The sequence below is a fragment of the Zalophus californianus genome, chromosome 12 (assembly GCF_009762305.2).
Source record: "Zalophus californianus isolate mZalCal1 chromosome 12, mZalCal1.pri.v2, whole genome shotgun sequence".
Lineage (NCBI taxonomy): Eukaryota > Metazoa > Chordata > Mammalia > Carnivora > Otariidae > Zalophus > Zalophus californianus.
The window spans coordinates 69980805-70000809 of NC_045606.1; the positions used below are offsets into that span (position 1 = coordinate 69980805).

Sequence of the window (20005 nt, forward strand, 5' to 3'; positions counted from 1 at the left end):
GACAGACAGGGGCCAGACAGGGACCGTATCGAGGTGTTGTGGAAATAGGGATATCATTACAAGAGCAGTGGGAGGTCCCTGAAAAGATTTAAGCAAGGGGCTGGTGTGGAGAGAGGAAGTTGGGGTAAGGTGGCATGCCCCCAAGTCTCTGGATTCCTTGTGGGTTTAGCCTCTGTAAATATTCTAACCTATTTTTTTCTTTTTCACATTACCCACATTAAAGGACAAAAACCAACCTAGTGAAGTTTAAGACCTATTTGCTTTTATTCAACAATTCATGACTCGGGCAACATCCCATCTAACAAATACAAGAGTGCTTCCAGGAGTCTACAAAATGGAAGGTGTTTATGGGCAGAAAGGAGGTGGGACAAGGAAGTTATTAGCAAAAGAAAAGATTGTTTCAGACAAGGTCACCTTCCCTTAGGGGAAAGGGCAGGAGGTCTAATCATGCAGATTGTCGCCCAAGTGCTGATCAGGAAATTCCACACTGGTTGGTTTCGGATTCCGCTCTTGGGACAGGCTGAAACTGCAGTTAGGTTAGGGATTAAGTCAATGGCACTTAGCAAGTGATTCCATTTTGAGCCTGTTGTTTCTGTTTAACAAGAGTCAAGCCTATTTTTATTTTCAAATAAATGGTAATGACTCTGACTATATAAAGATAAATAATTCCTAAATTGTGACCAAAATGTTACTACTATTGGGAAAACAGAAAAATTTATTAAATTATTTTTCTGATGAAAATTTCTACTATACTATTTGCCTTGATCAGTCTGAAATCTTGCTCCTTTTAAGATGACAGATTGTATTCTTTTAGTGCCTACTCTATAAAATAGTACTTTATTTTTTCATCTTTATACTACTTTTATTCTCAACGAGTGCCCCAATCTCTTTCATGTTCAGACAATCCAAACCCTTAGTAATTTTTATTTTTATTTTAAAATTTTACCTCCTTTCAGCCTTTATATGTCTGGATGAGAGAGGCCAGTTTCTTTGAGGATATTACTCTGCAAGTCCATTCATCCCTACTTAAGTCAAATCTTCAAAGAAATGGAACCCCATTGCCAAACATTTACTTGCTCACCCTTCTCTGTCTTGGGTCTGTCTTAATTCACCTTTACTGTTTTGTGGCTTAAGGTCCAGATAGAAAGGTAGGTAAATTATCAGCAAGTGTTCTACACGTGGGGAGATGTATCAGGTAGAAGTTGTTGGTTGCAAGCAACAGACTAATAAAACATGAATGTGTTAAAAGAATTTGCTCACCAGGTTTCAGAAGGAACAGAATCAGGGCTGTTTCAGGATCTCTGTAGCAGTCTTAGGAGGGTGCTATGGAGACATCTTGCTTCATGTATTTGAGAGATGAATATGTTAATGTATTGTGGCAATGGCTTCATCTTAACATTTAAGTGAAATTTAAAAGACCAAAAGGAGCCAAAAATCCAAATAAAAAAAGAACCTAACACACAGAAAAGAACCTACCACTCATATTTTTGGATGGTAACTTGACTGTATATTTATAGCTAGGAAAATGATCATGTCCTCTGACCAGTAATCTTAATCTTATAAAATTAAAAAAAAATGTTTGTGTTAGTTATTAAGCTTACACTTTTGGCAAATTTTCAGAATGCATTTAACTTTGACTTTCATTTGGAGAATACTTTCAGAAATTATGATTCTGTGGAATTGCAAATTTTTTTTTTAACAAGAACCAAGTTTATTTGTTCATTTCTTGCATTTGAAGTATTCCTCAATGACATCCTTCACCTGAGACTCTTTGCCATAGTCCTTAACCACCACACAACTGCAACCAACCACTTTACCGGGTTTTCCCTCTCTGTCAATTTTACAGAGGCCTACCCATTCCCCTAGTTTCTTGTTGTCATCAACCTTGATTAGGTTGATTTGGTGTTCAGCACAAAGGGCCTCCACCAACTTGACATATAGGCTCATCACAGTTGGATGCAAGCACACAAAGACGGGCTTGGCGCTTGTCTAACGCTTTGGCAGCTCCGTGAATTCCACGTGCTAGGCCCTGGTGGATGAGGGAGATCTAAGCAACTCTTGTAAAGCAGTGTTAACGTCCATTACACCTCCAGCAGCAATGCCTTCCTCGGCCTGGTGGTGGATTACAAGTGTACACGACCTTCCGTCTCCGCGCAACTTGGCGGCAGCAGGGAAAGAGCTGGAATTGCAAATTTAATCAGTATTTCAGAATATTTCTTGGATAGCTTTGTGCCTGCCCATGAGATTTAACACTCTCAATCAAATCTGTGACTTAGAGTTGCAGCAATTCCTCCCAAGGGGCACCATTCCTAAAGATGTGCAGTCCGAGTCAGTGACTTGGGCAGAAAACCTTAATTCACAAAGGGCTGCGTTCAAGCCAGTTCCCTGAATCTGAGACTCACAGACATACCTCTGCCTTCAGCTAAGTGCACTTTAAACTTGGAATTGGAATCAAACTTAGCACCAAGTCTTATGAAGTGAAAGGTCAGCTATTTAATGGTATAGTTTTAATTAAATGATAATGGCTTTTTGTGTTGCATAAAAAGAAAGTAAGCAAGTTCCAAAATGGAAGACTGAATAACTAATTCTAATGAGGAAATCAGACTTAGGAACACAGACAGCAAAGTTCTTATTAATTGCTTTTTTTAATGAAAATTTATTTTGTTCCATTTGCCTCTGCATTAGCTTTTATAATGGAGTGTATTTCCTATATTTATATTAGGATTTTAATTACAGCAAATGTTGCTGAATCATCTTACCCAGAATGTGGAAAACAGAACAGGAATACTGAAGACATATTGCTATTGGAACTTAAGATAAACTGTATTGATCATGAAAACTTGCTTTTCAGTATTCATTATTTTAGAAACAAACTTTTAAGTTAGATATCATATTAATTCAGAGTCAAAGTTATTTTTCCCTCAATATTGGCCATTTCTATCTCAAAACTGACAATACTTCTCGTTTCTGTAGATAGGGTTATAAATGTTCATTATTCAGTTTATGGTTACTATGGTTAATTTAAATCATAGGAACCAGAGCGACTTTGTGAAGATTCTCATGAAAGCAAAAGTAAAGATTGAGTCATCAGCAAATCTAATGTGCACGGGAACAGGCTGATGCACTGTGTAAGTCTGCATGAGCCCGTGCTGGCTGCTTCCCTCTTTTCAACGTTGATCAACTGACTGCCTCCCTTTACTTCTCAATTTCACCTTATATAAAAACTTGAAACCTGCCTTTTAGCCAAATTACTCTCTTGAAAATGTTCTGAGAAATCCAATGATTTTCTAATTGCTAGTGCTATGGATTTTTAATATATTTTTAACTGAAGTTTAACATAACATGTTGAAAAATGCACCGATCATAACTGTACATCTCAATGAATCCTCTCCTCTAAAGGCAACCACTGTCCTTCCCTTTATGGTTTAGTTTTGCCTGGGTTTTGAACTTTATGTAAACAAAATCACACAGTTCTCTCTTTCTGGCTTCTTTGTTCCACAGTGTATTTTTAAAGTTCTTCTAAATTGTTAGATGGAGGTATTTATTTTCATTTCTGTACAGTGTTCTATTACAGAATATATCATAATTTATCCATTTTACTGGCAATTTGAGTTATAGCCAAGTTTTGGTCATTTTGAGTGCTTCCATGGACACTTTGGCACGTATATTTCTTTTGAGTTATATATTTAGGGGTGGACTGCTATTCCATAGGATGAATATTCCAACTTTCGTAGACAATGCCAAAAATTTTCTCAAAGGGGTGGTAATAATTTAATTCCTCCACCAGTAATGTATGAAGCTTTTCATTACACAAACATGTTATTTTGAGTCTTGAATTTAACTGTTTTGATAGGTGATTAGTGCTATCTCATTGCATTTTTTATCTGTGTTTCTTGGATTACTGATAAAATTTGTTACTTTTCACAAGTCTGTTGTTTGGATTTCCTCTTTTGTGCGGTACTGGTTCAGGGCTCCTGCTCATTTTTTTTTGTTTTATTTTTAATGCATTGTTTTTTTCTCATTGATTTGTAGTTTTATGTATACACATATCTCCTCCCGGTCTGTGGCTTGAATTTTTACTGTCTTAACTGTGTCTTTTGATGAATGTGCATTTTTAATTTCAATCGAATCAAATTTGTCAGTTTTTTCTTTTACTGTTACTGTTAGCGGTATGAGGGTCTGCCTTGTGTGAATAGAGGTCTCAGTTCTTGGATTCCCCACGAAAAGATTTAAGCGAGGATCTGCAATCAGATAAAGACACCCAGAAGGAAAGTAGCAAGCACAAAGCAGTTTATTTAAGCGAAAGTACACTCTCCAGGTGGGAGAGCAAGCAGGTTTGCCAGGTAGAACCAGCCCCTAGGTTGTTTTGGGATTGGATGTTATTGCATCTTTCTGAGCTGGGAGGACCTGGGAGGTACAGTGGGGTGGTCTCTTATGGAGGCTGCTTCCACCCATTGTCAGCCATTGACAAAGTTTGTACTGCAATTGTCATGGCCTCTGTACATCTCAATGAAGCCCCCTTTCTCAAATTTACTGAGAGATGTAAAGCCCCCCTAATGCAAATGTATTATAATGAGTCTAAGGGTTACCTGGGCAGGTAGAAGGGGAGAGCGCATGCTCTGCTCCTATGGCTCTTGGTCTGTCAGCCCTAAGGTCTTGGAAGCCACAGGGTGGGGATGTTGTGCCCCTGGTGTTCTAATGTGTAACGTATTTATCAGCCTTGCCTCCAGCTCAGGTCTCTCTCATTCCCCTTGGAAAACTTGGGACTCTGCCTCCAGTGTTCCTTCCACTGCTCACAGCTAGCTTCTACCTAACGTTAGTACTTTTTACATTCTGTTGAGGAAGTCCTTTTCTCATCCTGAAGGCATGAGAGTATTTTCTATATCGTCTTCTAAATGTTTTATTGATTTATCTTTTAGAAATCACTTTTGGACGTTGTAGAATTAGAGATCAAGTCAAACAAGGCTTGTAGGGGTGTTATCTAGGAAAAGTGGAGATCTTCAGTTCGATATAAATGGTTCCAAATCAAGGGCTCAAACAGTTTTTACTGGAAAAAAAATTATATAGTCTGAGGTTCAGAAGAAGGGAGATATAAATAGCATTTTTCGGGACAATGATGATTGTTCATCCTGGCGTCGGTGGGCTTTGTGATTTGCCACTAATTGGATTGCAGTTTCCTGAGTGTGCTAAGCAATGAATTGCTTTGGGATATGAGGAATGCAAGCCCAGCTTCCCTGAAGACCATCAGGCGGAGCAGCATACCTCATTTTGAGGAAGGGCTTTGAAATCCTTCCTTGTAGGAACAGCAGTATAAAAGAAATAGATGTTTGGAGAAATCATAGTGCTGTTTTCTTCATAGTTGGATTTTTATCTGAATTCTGGTGTGTTTGTTACTGAATAGAAAATAAAACATGAGCCATTTAACTGAAAGAAAAAAATATCAAAGAAATCAGCTTCATAATTACTTAAAATGGAATCTATTCTACATTGTTCTTTTTTTTTTTTTTTTTTAATAACTCCTATCTTACACTTCCCAATTAGCAGTATTTTCATGGAGTAGCTAACAAATGAAATAAAACTATTTATAGATATGGAGACAAATATACTGGTTCCGCTTGCCTTGTTAAATTGGTTTCCAAACAAAATGGTTTCAGTACTCTTAGTTGAAGAAATTATTAATGATGAGAGTAGTTGGGATTTCTGGAAAGGGGCAAAGACTTGAATTGAGTCATGAATAAGTATGTCTCATTTGAAAGGACTTGAGTGAAGGAATCACAGCAATGTGAATGGCATGGATTGGGCTAGATCCTTGTTGGGTGGGAGATAGCAGGAGAGTTTTCAAATTTAAGCGAGGCCTGATTTGGAAGGCATTGAAAACGAGGCAGAGGTGTGTGCATTTGATGTGTCCGGAAATGCGGGAAACTGTTGGAGAAATTGAAGTGATGAAAACCATGTTCCAGAAAAGCTAACTGTACGGTGGTGATTTTGTGGAGGGCAGACCAGCTGAGGGTCTACATGGTCGGGTAGAAATGGCAGGTGCTTTCGAATCAGAAAAGCCTAGCTGTGCTCCCTGCTGTACCAGCTAGCCTCTCCACGAGCCTCCATCTTTTTGTGTTAGTCAGTAATCATTTGCTGGCAAGTGATTGAATCTCAATTCAGTCTAGGCTTAAAAACAAAATCTATTGGACAATTACTGGATGGACTGCCAAAGCGGAGGGATTGCAGAACAGCCAAGCCTGGGGAAAACATGAACTGAGGCAGCTGGGGGCACTCAGGAAATAGAACTAGAGATTTCTCTTTTCCTCTGTGGGGAAGGGCAGGGTACAGGGTAGTTTTCACTTTTCTCACAACCATAGTACTGGAGGGGACTACTGGTCACTGTGTGCTTCCTCCCTCTTCCTAGTTTCTCTAACAAAGAGAAAGGGTCTCTGTCCTTGGCTAGAGTGATTAAATTCTGAGAGAAGAATTTATGACCTAGCTTAGGACCTTAGGCAGGTTCCTTAACCTCTCTGTGCCTCCGTCTCCTCATCTGATAAATGAGAAAAATACTGGAACCTATTTCATAGGGTTGTTGTGAGGATGAAATGCCTTCAAATGTTTACAACATTGGGAATGGTTGCCAGGACGAAACTGCTGTGGTGGTGTCACCGCTGTTAGGGCCACCCTGGACCATCCCTGTGCCAGGAGTGTGTGGTTTCATGGTTGACCCCAATGTGCCTGGAAGGAGGGGGAGGGGCACTGTCATCCGTACCATGAAATTGGGTGGGGAAAGGGCAATGCCCCACAGAATGGTGAGGGGAAGCCAAGGGCTGTCAGGCAGACAAAAATAATAGCTTTCCTCCATTTCTCATTTGTAAAAGCTTTGCAAATTGAGTTGCAGTGCTACTGCTGAGAATTAATAAAAATGTATGTGAAGTGCCTGTCACACGGCAAGTCTGTAAGATACGTTTGCTCTAGATCAACTGCACATGAATAAAACCAGGGTCTGGGCTGGATACCAGTAAGGGGAAGTAATGGAATGAATATTTGGAAGGAAAATCTGATGGACTTGGATTGGTGTGTGGATTGTGTTGATGGTGAACAGGGGCTATCACTTCAGCTGTTTTGCCTTTTGGCTGCGCCTTATGACAAAGAGCAGTTGTATACACAGATTTTCCCATTAAAAATATGGGTTTGGGGGTGCCTGGGTGGCTCAGTCAGTTAAGCGTCTGCCTTTGGCTTAGGTCATGATCCTGGAGTCCTGGGATGGAGCCCCAGTTGGGTTCCCTGCTCAGTGGGAAGTCTGCTTGTCCCTCTCCCTCTGCCTCTCCCCTCACTTGTTCTCTCTCTCTCAAATAAGTAAATAAAATCTTAATACACACAAACAAACAAACAATGAGTTTTGTTAGTTCCTCCCGTGGGTGGGAGGGTTGCTCAGAGGGTGGGAGGTGTATCCTGCAGTCTCTGCAGCTCCGTGCTATTCAGTCCATGCTAATAGAGATTAGGGTCTCAGCATCCCGCAGGTCCTCTAGGACCCTGGGTTATGCTTCCTTCACTCAGAAAGAGTGACCTCTTCAGTCATCAGTCCCAGCAGAGAAAGCAGCGTGCATGGTTGGCCAGAGAGATATTGCTAATTTGTGGGAGAGGAGCCTCCCTTTCTATGAGGCTAAGAGGGTATTGTGGCTCTTACCAGTGCTACCGGATGATCTGGTCATTTACTCTTTTCTTCATACTAACGTTCACGTTATTCAAAATCCAAACCAACATTTATAGCATCATATTACATTGTTCATAATTTTGGGCTATAGGCTTCCACTAATTAAATTACTACTGTAGTGGTCGTTTTTTTTTTTTTTTTAATCCATTATATGGTGAATTGAAAAGGGGAATCAGGTGTAAAAGAGATCATCTCAGACCTTCCCCAGGCTCAGAAATGAGAGAGAGGAATGAGTCGGGGATAATTCCAGGTTTTTAAAGCTTCAGCTAAGAGGTGGGAAAATACGTTTTCATTTCAAGTTCTTTGGAATGTCCAAGTAAACACGCACTCAAAGATCTTTTTGTGTATGATGTCCTCAAAATGAGGACGAAAAACTACAAATTCCAGCAAAACAGCATTGTGACATTGCTCTGAGAAGATTTTGTGAAAGGAGTTGTGTAAAGATTTGATTGACATAGATTATCCCTGCAGGAAAGAAAAAGCCTGGGAAGAGAAAGAGGCCGAGAAAATGGAACTTCTGATTTGTCCGACCAGTGCAGGGCAGACCAGAGGGGCTCCAGGAGAGGAGGCTGGGAACAAAACGCAGAAGGTAAAATGCAGGGGGTAGAAAGAGAGGCTGCAGAGGACTCTGTAAAACAGAAGGCTCTGAGATCTCTTTGCCTCCAGCTGATACTCTCCAAGGCGTAGAAAAGTGTGAGAGGGGTTCTTATTTCAGAGTGGTTTATTTGACCTCCTGTTAGGTGCTTATGACATTCATTGACCAGAGCTTGCACCTAACTTTTATTATTTCTTATGATCTTAATCATTCCTGGGGCTGCCATATGTACACCCGCCCCTGCAAACACACACCTGTATCTATATGTATAAATGTTATAATTGTGTTAGAGAAGAAACAAAGCAGTGCTGGTCACACCCATTTGTGGTATGTGCCTATGGAGCATGTACCTCATTTACTTCTATATCAGTTTCATGTTCACTTTATTATTAATACATCAGTTCACTTTGTACTCTGAGTCTTCTAAATTAGCTAATTGTATTGATCAAATGAATTCATAATCACCAGTCACCGTCCTAATTAGTTAATAGCAGCAGGAGCAGTAACAATTTTCTGCCTCTCTAGTGTTTTACAGTTTACAGAGTGCTCTCACAGATTTATCTTATTTGATAAATGAGCTTGCAGTGTGTGTGGCATCCATTCAACCAGCCCTTTAGGCAGACAAAAATGCCCTCTTTAAGTGAGGGTATCTCTTTTTCTCACAATCACAGAGAATGACCTCTGTTCCAAGGCCTATTTCAATAAATGACATGGAGATTTTAGTTATAAATATAGACTAGCTGAAACCAGGACTCTCAGACAAAGATTTATTTCTAGAAATACATATACATTTCCCTAGAATCATGAAGTAACCAAACTTGACATAGAGAATGTACATAGAATTGAATATAAATTTATAGATATCTGGACCCAGCCCTCCTCTCCTACTTTATAGGCCTTTCTTCCTTTAACATGAATGGCATGGGGCAGTCATTTTTGCTTTCACATGGTAATGGCCAGCATCCCCATTCCACACATGGACCAGCAGCCCCATCCCTTCCCACTTTCCTAGAGATTTGGGGGCCTCCTCCTCATCTCTTGCTTTGAGTTCCTGCTTGCACCAAGCTCTTGATCTCTGTGTCTTGCCTTCTGCAGCTGGTTTCTTCTTTCTGCCCCACATCAACACAAATATGGAACAGTCTGCTTTTCTGCAATCCCACAAAGTTACGCGAACACAAGTCTCTTGCAGTTAGTAGGGTAGTATTGCAGGTTTGGGGACATGGAGGATCTAAGAGGCAAAGGGCAAGGCACAGCACACAAGACACAAGAGTAATCCTTCTCAAACCTGGTTTATAAGTGGATCACTTGGAGATCTTGTTAAAATACAGATTCGGATCCTGTGTGACTGGGGTGGGGCTTGAGATTTTGCTTTTTTTTTTTTTAAGTAGGCTCTGTGCCCAGCTTGGAGCCCAGTATGGAACTTGAACTCATGACCCTTAGATCAAGACCTGAGCTGAGATCAAGAGTCTGACACATAACGGACGGAGCCACCCAGGCATCCCGAGATTTTGCATCTCAGATAAGCTCCAAGTGCTGCTGCCGCCGCTAGGATAAGAACTCTGCATTTAGAAAGTCTGGTGTGCAGCGATCTAACTCTGCTTATCTTATTTTCATTCTCTGCTACATTGGCATTAAGAACATACAGGAGACCTCAGGCATCCTGCTAGCATTAAGAAAAAAATTGTTTTATAAATGTATGAGGAAAGGAACTATTTTACTCCATGGAGTTCTGATTTAGGTAAAAAAAAAAGTCTCTATTTTCCTCACCTTCAACCGCTGACCTACCCATCATAGCTCTAGCTACTTGAAGGTTCTGTTTAACTAGAGTATAAAACCATATGCATGATAACGAGTCATCCTCAAACAATATAAAAGAATTGACCTTGATCGAATCAGGAACTCACCAATAGTGAGCTTTGAGTGGTTGGTATTACCAACTCTAAGCATAACCCCATAGGGGCAGGAATTACATGAAAGGAAAAAGCTCTAGATTAGTGTCATGGTTAAGGGTAGGGGCTGGAGCCAGAGTGTGAGGGTTAGAATCTTAGCTGCACTGATTACTAGCTCTGTGGCCATGGCAGAGCCACTCCATACAGCAGTGGAGGGTATACAATGGTGCCCACTGGAGTTGGGTGGTATACAACTTGCACAGGCCTATGTATAGCCCTGGACCTTGGGCACCTCTTGAAATTATTCTCTGTCTCTTTTCCCTTATTTGTAAATGGAGGCAATAAATACCAACTTCCTAGAATTGGGGAAAGTTTCACATGACTTCATACTTACTAAGTGTTGAGGACAGAGGCTGGCCTATGGTAAACATTCAGTAAATTCCACGTTGCCATTCATTTTCTTTACGATGTAGGCAAAAGGGCAGTGGGGATTTCCATGAAACAGGAATTTTTTGTGGTTTTTGAAAGACGTAGGAAATCAAGATTAGAGAGAAAAGAATATTTGATGTATGTCCTTATTATTAATACAACTCTACTGAGAATTAATAAAACAAAATACTTAGACAGCTAATAATTTTGACCCCAAATATCCAGCTTCAAGCATCTCATGTCAGAATGAGGGACAGTGTGTTTGCCTAGGAAGAAATCAGCTCAGGATCAAGAACAGTAGAAGTAGCTAAAGGAGAGAGATGTGGGAAGGCTTTCATTCAACAGTATTTGACAAGTATTTATTGAACACAAATGATAGGTGCCAGAGATGCAGTGAGGAATGAGATTACAAGGTCTTGCCCTCTGAAACTGATGTATCATTCAGCCAGAAAGGCAGACAGGAAAATAAGCAATTACAGGGTGATGCGTGCTGTAACAGGAAGGACAGGGTGATTGAGGGCAAGCATTTTCTGTTTCAGCCTAGGATTTGCTGTGTTTTTCTGAAAAATTTGAAGGAATATGTTTAAAAACATTTTAATGGTAACAATTGAAAGGGAGGTCAATTGTGACTATAGAATACCCTCATCCTAAGGTTTCCCATGGGTCATGCTCCCCGGGAGCATGTGACTGCCCAGGCCTGCCCTCCATGCTCACACCCTCGGCGTTCCTTCACCTCCCACATGTTAAGGAACAGGTTGGGAAGAGGGTACGTGTGATAATTTCCTGTTGCAGTGAAAGGTAATTTGGGTTAACTTGGTGAGGGTCCTGTCAAAGTAATAGACTATTTGTTCTCTATCGGTGAGATCCCAGAGAAGACAGGGAAATGACCGGAGGTTCCTGAAGAAACTCAGCCAACTAGCTTCACCCTTAGGCTTTGTCCCTTGTTTCTTCACTCTTGGACCAGGTCTTTGCATTTTCCTTTTTGCTCCAGAACTCAGGTTGACTACCTCTGGTGCAGGAAGGGATACCCTATGACTTCCCTCTTCACCTCAGCCAGGCTCCCCATCCCATTCTTGAGTAGGCTGTTACCCCTACTTGATTCGTATCAGCCTCATTTCAGTTAGAAAAGCTTTCACAGCACGGTGACTTAAGACCCTGCCCACAGATTCTCTTAAGTGTTGATCTGTGCATCAGTCATACGAAGAACATTTCCTGTAGCTTTTAAGGAACCAGTACTGAGACTCCATCTATTACAGGCATATCCCAGAGATGTTGCAGGTGTGGTTCCAGACCACTGCAATAAAGTGAATATCACAATAAAGTGGGTCAAATGAAATTTTTGGTTTCCCACTACATAAAAAAGTAAAAAATGTGCAATAACATCGTGTCTAAGAAAATGTATTAGCCTTAATTTAAAATACTTTATGGCTATAAAATACTAACCATTTGAGCTTTCAGTAGGTCATAATCTTTTTACTGGTGGGGGGGGTCTTGCCTCAGGTTGATGGCTGCTGACTCATCAGGGTGGTGGTTGCTGAAGTTTGGGATGGCTGTGGCATTCCTTAAAATAAGACAATATGAAGTTTGCTTCATTGACTGACTCTTACACAAGTAATTTCTCTATAGCCTGCAATGCTGTTTGATAGCATTTTACCCACAGAAGAACTTCTTTCAAAATTGGGATCTCCTCACATCCTGCTGCTGCTTTGTCAACTAAGTTCACGTAGTATTCCAAATCCTTTGTTGTCATTTCAACAGTCTTCACAGCACCTTCACCAGGAGTAGATTCCATCTCAAGAGACCACTTTCCTTGCTCATCCATAAGAAGCAACTCCTCATCCATTGAAGTATTACCGTGAGATTGCGGCAAGTTAGTCGTATGTTCAGGCTCTACTTCTTGTTTTGGTTCTCTTGCTATTTCTACCACATCTGTAGTCAGAACACACAGAACATTTATCGATTAAGTTTGCCATTTTATTTATTTATTCATTTTAAAGATTTTATTTATTTATTTGACAGAGAGAGAGACAGCGAGAGAGGGAACACAAGCAGGGGGAGTGGGAGAGGGAGAAGCAAGCCTCCCGCTGAGCAGGGAGCCCGATGTGGGACTCGATCCCCGGACTCCTGGATCATGACCTGAGCCGAAGGCAGACGCTCAACGACTAAGCCACCCAGGTGCCCAAGTTTGCCATTTTATAGGGACATGGTTCATGGTACCCCAAAACAATTACAAGAGTAACATCAAAGATCACTGGTCACAGATCACCATAACAAATACAATAATAATGAAAAAGTTTGAAATACTGGGAGAATTACCAAAATGTGACTCAGAGACATGAAGTGACCAAATGCTGTTGGAAAAATGGCGTCGATAGACTTGCATGATGGAGGGTTGCCACAAACCTTCAGGTGCAATATCTGCAAGGAAACACTGCCTCTGAGAAGTGCAATAAAGTGGAATGCAATAGAACGAGGCATGCCTGGACATTACTCCGTAAAGATCAGTGTGATTTCTTCCAGAATGTATTGCCAGGCAGGTGATGGTCTCTGGAAGGAGTGAGAGAGAATCACAGCTGTGAAGCCACCTGCCTCAGCTGTGAGGCAGCTCAAGGAAGCGCAGAGCTAAATTTAGTACTCAGGCAGAGGATTGAATCACCCTCACCTTCCTTTTTTCCTATTAACTTAAATCTCGGTCTTAATTTAACCTCCCTGTGTATATATGTATGTGCCTTTTCTATAAGAAGACTGGATTCCATGATGGTAGTAGTAAAGTTGTAAATTATACATGTATTTTAAAAACAGTAATATATTTGATAATGTCTCTACCATTTTTCAAGTCACTCAGGCCCAAACCTTGCAATCTTCTCCCCTCCCTTCATTCCCTAAAGCTATGTCGCATCAATTCTTTTCTCTCGCAAATCCTGAGAGCCGTTTTTTTCCTCTGTCACCACCACCCCCACTGAAGTTCAGGCTCTCACTATGTTATGCTTAGATTATTCTGCCATCCTCCTGTCACACTCTGAAGTATGTCCCCTTAAGTCAAGCCTCAGCATCCACATTCCGTAAGTGCTGCCTTCATCAGGCCACTCCTATGCTCACAAACGTACACTGATTCTCGATTTCTTTGCTAAGTTTTATTTTCATTGCCAGGTGCTTGGGCCATCGTTGTGTGCCTGTCTGACCTTTCTTCCTTTAACCTCTATTATCCAAACTCCATTCTTGTCTAGCTTGTTTCTTCACTGCCAGGTGCCCGTCTCCCAACCTTTGCTCATGCGTCTCTAACAAAGGATGCTTTCCTTCTCCTCTCCCCTCCTCAACTGAGATACTTTTTTTCCTTTTTTTTTTTAGTGTTATTTAACAAGTGACATCAGAGTTTGTGTGAGGGAGAGAATCATCTTTGTTTAGGGTACATGTAAGAACAAAACTTTGATAAGCTGGTTGGGTGAAAAATGGGATCTTGAGGGCATGGGTCAGTAGTGGCTAAGGCAGAAAAATGCCTGCTGGCTCTGCATGAGAGACAGAATGGGAAGGGGAGAGAGCAGAGGAGAGTGGGGTGGGGGGCTTGGCAAGCAGAGGAGAGTAAGGGGGGGCGGTGGCAAGCAGAGGAGAGTAAGGGGGGGCGGTGGCAAGCAACAGGTGGAATGCTTTAAGAACAGGGAGGTTTGATTTTTACTTTGAAATTACTTTCTTTGCTGTAATGGAAGCCCCCTCTTCCATTTTCCCCAACCTTCACTTTCATTTGCTCTCTGCACACAAGCCTAGTATGAGGGTTTCCTAATGGAAACCACAGAAACGGGTTGTTTCACATGTGATTCAATGTAGCATGAACATCTGTTCCTTGAGCTAGATTTCAAGCTCATGGAAGGCAGGAGTTACAATGTATTTCCCTTCAGAATTCTCCACAGGGCCAAGCAGAAAGCTGGGCAGTCACATACCCAGTTTACCAATGATGAAAGTAGGAAAGTTGTACTACTTGAGGTAGATAGGATGAGCAATTCTCAGGTACATTTACAACTGGCACAGTGGTTAATATACCCACTTGTAAGAGGAAAGTCAAATGTTATGAAACCTGTTTTTTAGGAAGTGAGTGTAAGTATTCTCATTTATAGCAGAGGTTGGCAAACTTTTTCTGTAAAGGGCCAGATAAAAAATATTTTTGGGGGCTCCTGGGTGGCTCAGTCATTAAGCGTTTGCCTTCAGATAGGGTCATGATCCAGGGATCGAGCCCCACATCGGGCTCCCTGCTTCTCCCTCTCCCACTCCCCCTGCTTGTGTTCCCTCTCTCGCTGTCTCTCTGTCAAATAAATAAAATCTTTAAAAAATATATATTTTTGGGGCGCCTGGGTGGCTCAGTTGGTTGGGCGACTGCCTTCGGCTCAGGTCATGATCCTGGAGTCCTGGGATCGAGTCCCACATAGGGCTCCCTGCTCAGCAGGGAGTCTGCTTCTCCCTCTGACCCTCTTCCCTCTCGTGCTCTCTATCTCTCATTCTCTCTCTCTCAAATAAATAAATAAAATCTTAAAAAAAAATATTTTTGGCTTTCTTGGCAATAATGTCTTTGCCATAGCTACTCAACTTCACCTTGTAATGTGAAAGCTGTCATACACAGCAGGTAAAGAAATGACCATGGATGTGTTTCAATAAAACTTTATGGACACTGAAATCTGAATTTCACATACCTTTCATGTCTAATGAAATATTGTTCTTCTTTTGACACTTTACAACAACTTAAAAAATGTAAAAACCATTCTTCATTGGTGGGCTGTATAAAAACTGGTAATGGGCAGGGCCTTGGCAGGTAAACTCTAATTTAGAGAATCTATCTTGCTTACTTAGGTACTTTACGAAGTAAAGCTTTTATTTTTAAAAATCTACATTCCGGGAATTCCATGCATAATTTTGTTGGAAAATAAAGTTTCCCTGCTTTATACAAAGTTTGAGAGCTCTTGGTAATGATTTTAGACCACCATCAAATGGTTTTATTTCCCTTGAGCCATTATCAAAACTATGAAGTGTGCATCAGCACTAGCAACTATAAATGACTCAGACACATGGGTCTAGAGAGAACACATACAGGGTATGAATACCCAGGCATTTATATATCAGCGGGCTAAATCACAGAGACTGGGTTTTTTTTTTCCAAATCTCTAGAACAGTTGGAGACTGTTTCAATTAACTACTTAAATGTGTGCCCATTTGCATCTTTGCCAGTGTTGGAGGACTTAAAATCTGTCTATATTAAATTTGTGCAACATCCCTGAGCTTGGTATCTGGTAGCTTTAGGAATATTATATAAGTTTTTAAGCCAAAATTCAAAAGAATATTTTGGCTTCAGACTGAAAATAATACAAGGTTTTTGTTTTCTTACAGAAACTCCTAAAGTTAGAGCTTGACTTGCCTAGGGAAGAAATTCATAATTCAGTAGACCCTGTTAGTTTTTCTGAAGCCCAGAAAAGCTTGAGTTTAACTCATATACTTATACCCATCAAACTTTTATTTTGCATTTCTCCTACTGGGGGTCATTTAGCTCTAAAATCTCATTAACCATTTTCATAATGCTATCACAATATACTGCAGGGATTATTGTAAACATTAAAAAAAACTCATTCTGATAATTCATTTTACATTGATTATACTCCTGACTCACCATGGTTACAATACGTTCTGTTCTAAATTTGTCCACAAGGCCTAGAGAAAGACTGAAGATAGAAAAAGATAATGATACCAGGAAAGTGAAAATACACTTCAGTAAACCCCTGGAAAAGAGGCATAGATATTATCACACCAAATTAATGCAAATGTACTGGGTCCCTCAAGAGAACTAAAGATGACATGATTCATAACCTGATTGCCTCCCGGTGTATATCAATATGATTTCCCTTCTTATTGCTATAGTGAATTGTATTTGGAAAAGATAACAATTTCATCTGGTTTAATGGTTTTTCTTTCTATTATGAGTAACATTTAATCTTTTTGTGTTAAATAAAAATGAGTGCAGTTCATAGCACATTTAAGTTAACCAAAACAGTAAAGAAAATTTGAGGAAAGAAAAGAAACAGTTATATTTCTCTAATTAAAATTGTCATTCTTCTAGATTCTTACGGTCCCTAGATGTTCCTCACACTATCACAGTGGTAAAACTATCAGAAAAATGTACTTTATCTTCTAGCAGTATACATTCAGATCTGGGTGCGTATGTATAAAGTTGAGAATAAATGTTAATTAGAAAAGTTGTGTTTGATTTTCAAGCCATTAGAACCAATACTGACAAAAGGAGGAAATGTAGTTTTTCAACTAGAAGCAAAGTTACCAGAAGGACAGGCAGAAACCAGACAAATTTGGGCCCCCACTGTGTGTATGGGTGATGGATAATTAGTGTCAGTTTGGTTGTGAAAATCCAAACTGCTTTGTTAATAAGTAAAATTATAATGTGATGGTTGACTTTTTCATCCTTTTCAAGCAGTTAGATTTATTTTACTTAGCTACAACCTGTGTAACACAGGGGGGATTGGAAGTGTAAGGTTATGAATGATCATAAATCAAAGAGAGAGAGAAAGACAAGAGAAAAGAAAGTGATGTTGGCCCCTGGGAATGGTTGGATAATCTTTTCCCCCCAGTGTCGAGTTTTGAAGATTCCAGTGACTATAAAATTCACTCAGTTGAAGAGGATGAAAATCAATTTTCAATTTGCAGGCTTGTCAGGCAGATTACCAAGCAGCTTGGGGGATTGTTTGTTTGTTTGTATTTATGTTTTCAGTCAACACTAGAATTAATTTTAATTGTACATAATTATATTTAAGAGGTTTTAAATATTAAAGCCACAGTGCAATGCTTCTGATTACTTTCTTCCCAGTCTCTACCCAGAGCCCTAAGTGGGACATGTGGGGAAAATCAATGTTTTAAATGTGAAAAATTATTTTAGAAATTCTTTTTTAGTTATTTCTCTATTCAGTCATAGTTAAGACAGGGATCAACAAATTGTGACTCATGAGTCAGATTAGGTCAGCCACCTGTTTTTGTAAGGCCCATGAGCTAAGTATGCTTTTATATTTTTAAATGGTTGAAAGTAATCAAAAGAAGAATAAAATTATCCCAACATTTTTCACTTGAAAATAATATGAAATTCAAATGTCTGTGTTCATACTAAAGTTTATGAGAACACGGTCATGCTAATTCATTAACAAATTGTCTTTTGCTGCTTTTGCGCTATAACAGTGAGTTAAGTGGTTGAAACAGAGACCTGAGATCCACAAAGCTTAAAATATTTACTATCTGGCTCTGTAGAGAAGGTTTGCCAACCTCTACTCTAGGGTAGTCTTGCCCACAAACTGTGCATATAATTTAAAGAAAGGACAAAGGAAAGAAAAAAACCAGCTACTGACTGATAACAACAAACATTCATTGGCAATAGGCAAGTCTGTCTTACTGGTCTGTGAATGAATGCCTGGCCAAGATGTTGGAATTTGGCGAAGGGAATTAGAAGAGAGGAGGCTTTATAGTGTTTAGGCGATATCTATTTTTTCTTGTATATAATGAGATTGGAACTTGTTTCAACTTGATCTGTGAAGTTTCACCCTTCTCTACTAGAACACCCACTGGCTCATAAACAACTACAATTGTAATTGAGGCTACTTTATAACTTGTAAAGAATGATACAACTGTCAAGAATTAGAATATATTTTTAATATACTCATCCATCAAGATCGTCTAATAGATGGCCTCAATCTTTTTTGATTGTGTGCCATCAGCAGCAAAATTTATGGAATGTAATTTCCACTCTTTTGTTAAAAACAGTTTTATTGAGATATGATTCATACACCATCTAATTTATCCATTTGAAATGTATATTTCAAAAGTTTTTAGTATATTCACAGATATTTGTAATCCCTATCACAGTCAATTTTAAAACATTTTTATCACCTCACAGAGAAACCCCATAATCCTTTACTTATCCCATTTTCCCATTTCTCCCAGCACAATGCAACCACTAATATACATTTTGTTGGTATAGATTTGCCTCTTCTGGGCATCTCTAATAAATGGAATCATATAATATGTTGTCTTCTGTGACTAACTTCTTTCACCTAGCATATTGTCTGCAAGATTAATCCATGTTTCAGTATGTATCAGTACATGTATCAGTTCCTTTTGTGGCTGAATAATAGTCCATTATATGAATATACCACATTTTGTTTATCCACTCGAGCTGATGGACATTTGCGTTGTTTCCACCTCTTGGCTTTTGTGAATAGTGCTGTCATAAACATTTGTGTATGAAGTTTGGTGTGCACATATGTTGTCATTTCTTTTGGGTATACTTTGTAGTAGAATTGCTGGGTTAAATGGTAACTTCATGTATAATTGTTTAAGGAACTACGGAAATGTTTTCCAAACTGGCTGCACCATCTTAGATTCCCATCAGTGGTGTATTTGAGTTCAGCTTCTCCACATTCTCACCAGCACTTGCTTTTATCTGACTTTTTCATTCTAACCATTCTAGTGGGTGTGAAGTGGTATCTTATGTGGTTTTGTATGTGTTTATCATATGTCTAATGATACTGAACGTCTTTTCATGTGCCTATTCGACATTTATACAGTTTCTTTGGAGAAATCTATGTTCAGATCCTTTGTCCATAAACCACTTTAAATTGGTTAAAATGGGTATTAACCCATTTTATAAACATATTACATAAATATATAAATTATGACTATATAAATGAAGTCCAGCTTATCAATTATTTCTTTCATGGATCATGTCCTTGGTACTGTATCTAAAAGGCATCACCATATTTCAAAGTCATCTAAGTTTTCTTCTATGTTATCTTCTAGGAATTTTATAGTTTTGCATTTTACATTTGGGTCTATAATCCATTTTGAGTTAATTTTTGTGAAGGATGTAATGTGTGTGTCCAATTCACTTTTGGGCCTGTGGTTGTCACTTGTTCTAGCACTGTTTATTGAAAATACTATCTTGGCTTCATTGTATTGCCATTGCTCCTTTGTCAAATAACAGTGGAGTACGTTTAAGGGAGGTAGCGTAGGTCTGTTTATAGGCTCTGTATTTTATTCCATTGATCTATCTGTCTATTCTTTTGTCAGTACCACACTGTCTTGAATACTGTAGCTTTGTAATAAGTCTTGAAGTTGGATAACATCAGTCCTTCAGCTTTGCTCTTCTTCAATATTTTGTTGGCTTTCTAGATCTTTTGCCTTTCTTTATGAGCTTTAGAATCACTTTGTTGATATCTGTTAAAAGAAACTTGCTAGGATTTTAATTGGGATTGCACTGAATGTATAGATCAAGTTCAGAAGAACTGACAACTTGACAATATTGAGTATTCCTGTCCACGAACACGGAATATCTCTCCAGTTATATAGTTTTTCCTTGCTTTCATT

The 20005-nt window shown here is 39.5% G+C and overlaps 1 pseudogene; it reads right to left on the reverse strand.

The window, feature by feature from the left end:
- Positions 1-1719: 1719 nt before the first annotated feature.
- Positions 1720-20005, reverse strand: part of LOC113911058 — a 52037-nt pseudogene continuing 33751 nt past the window's right edge.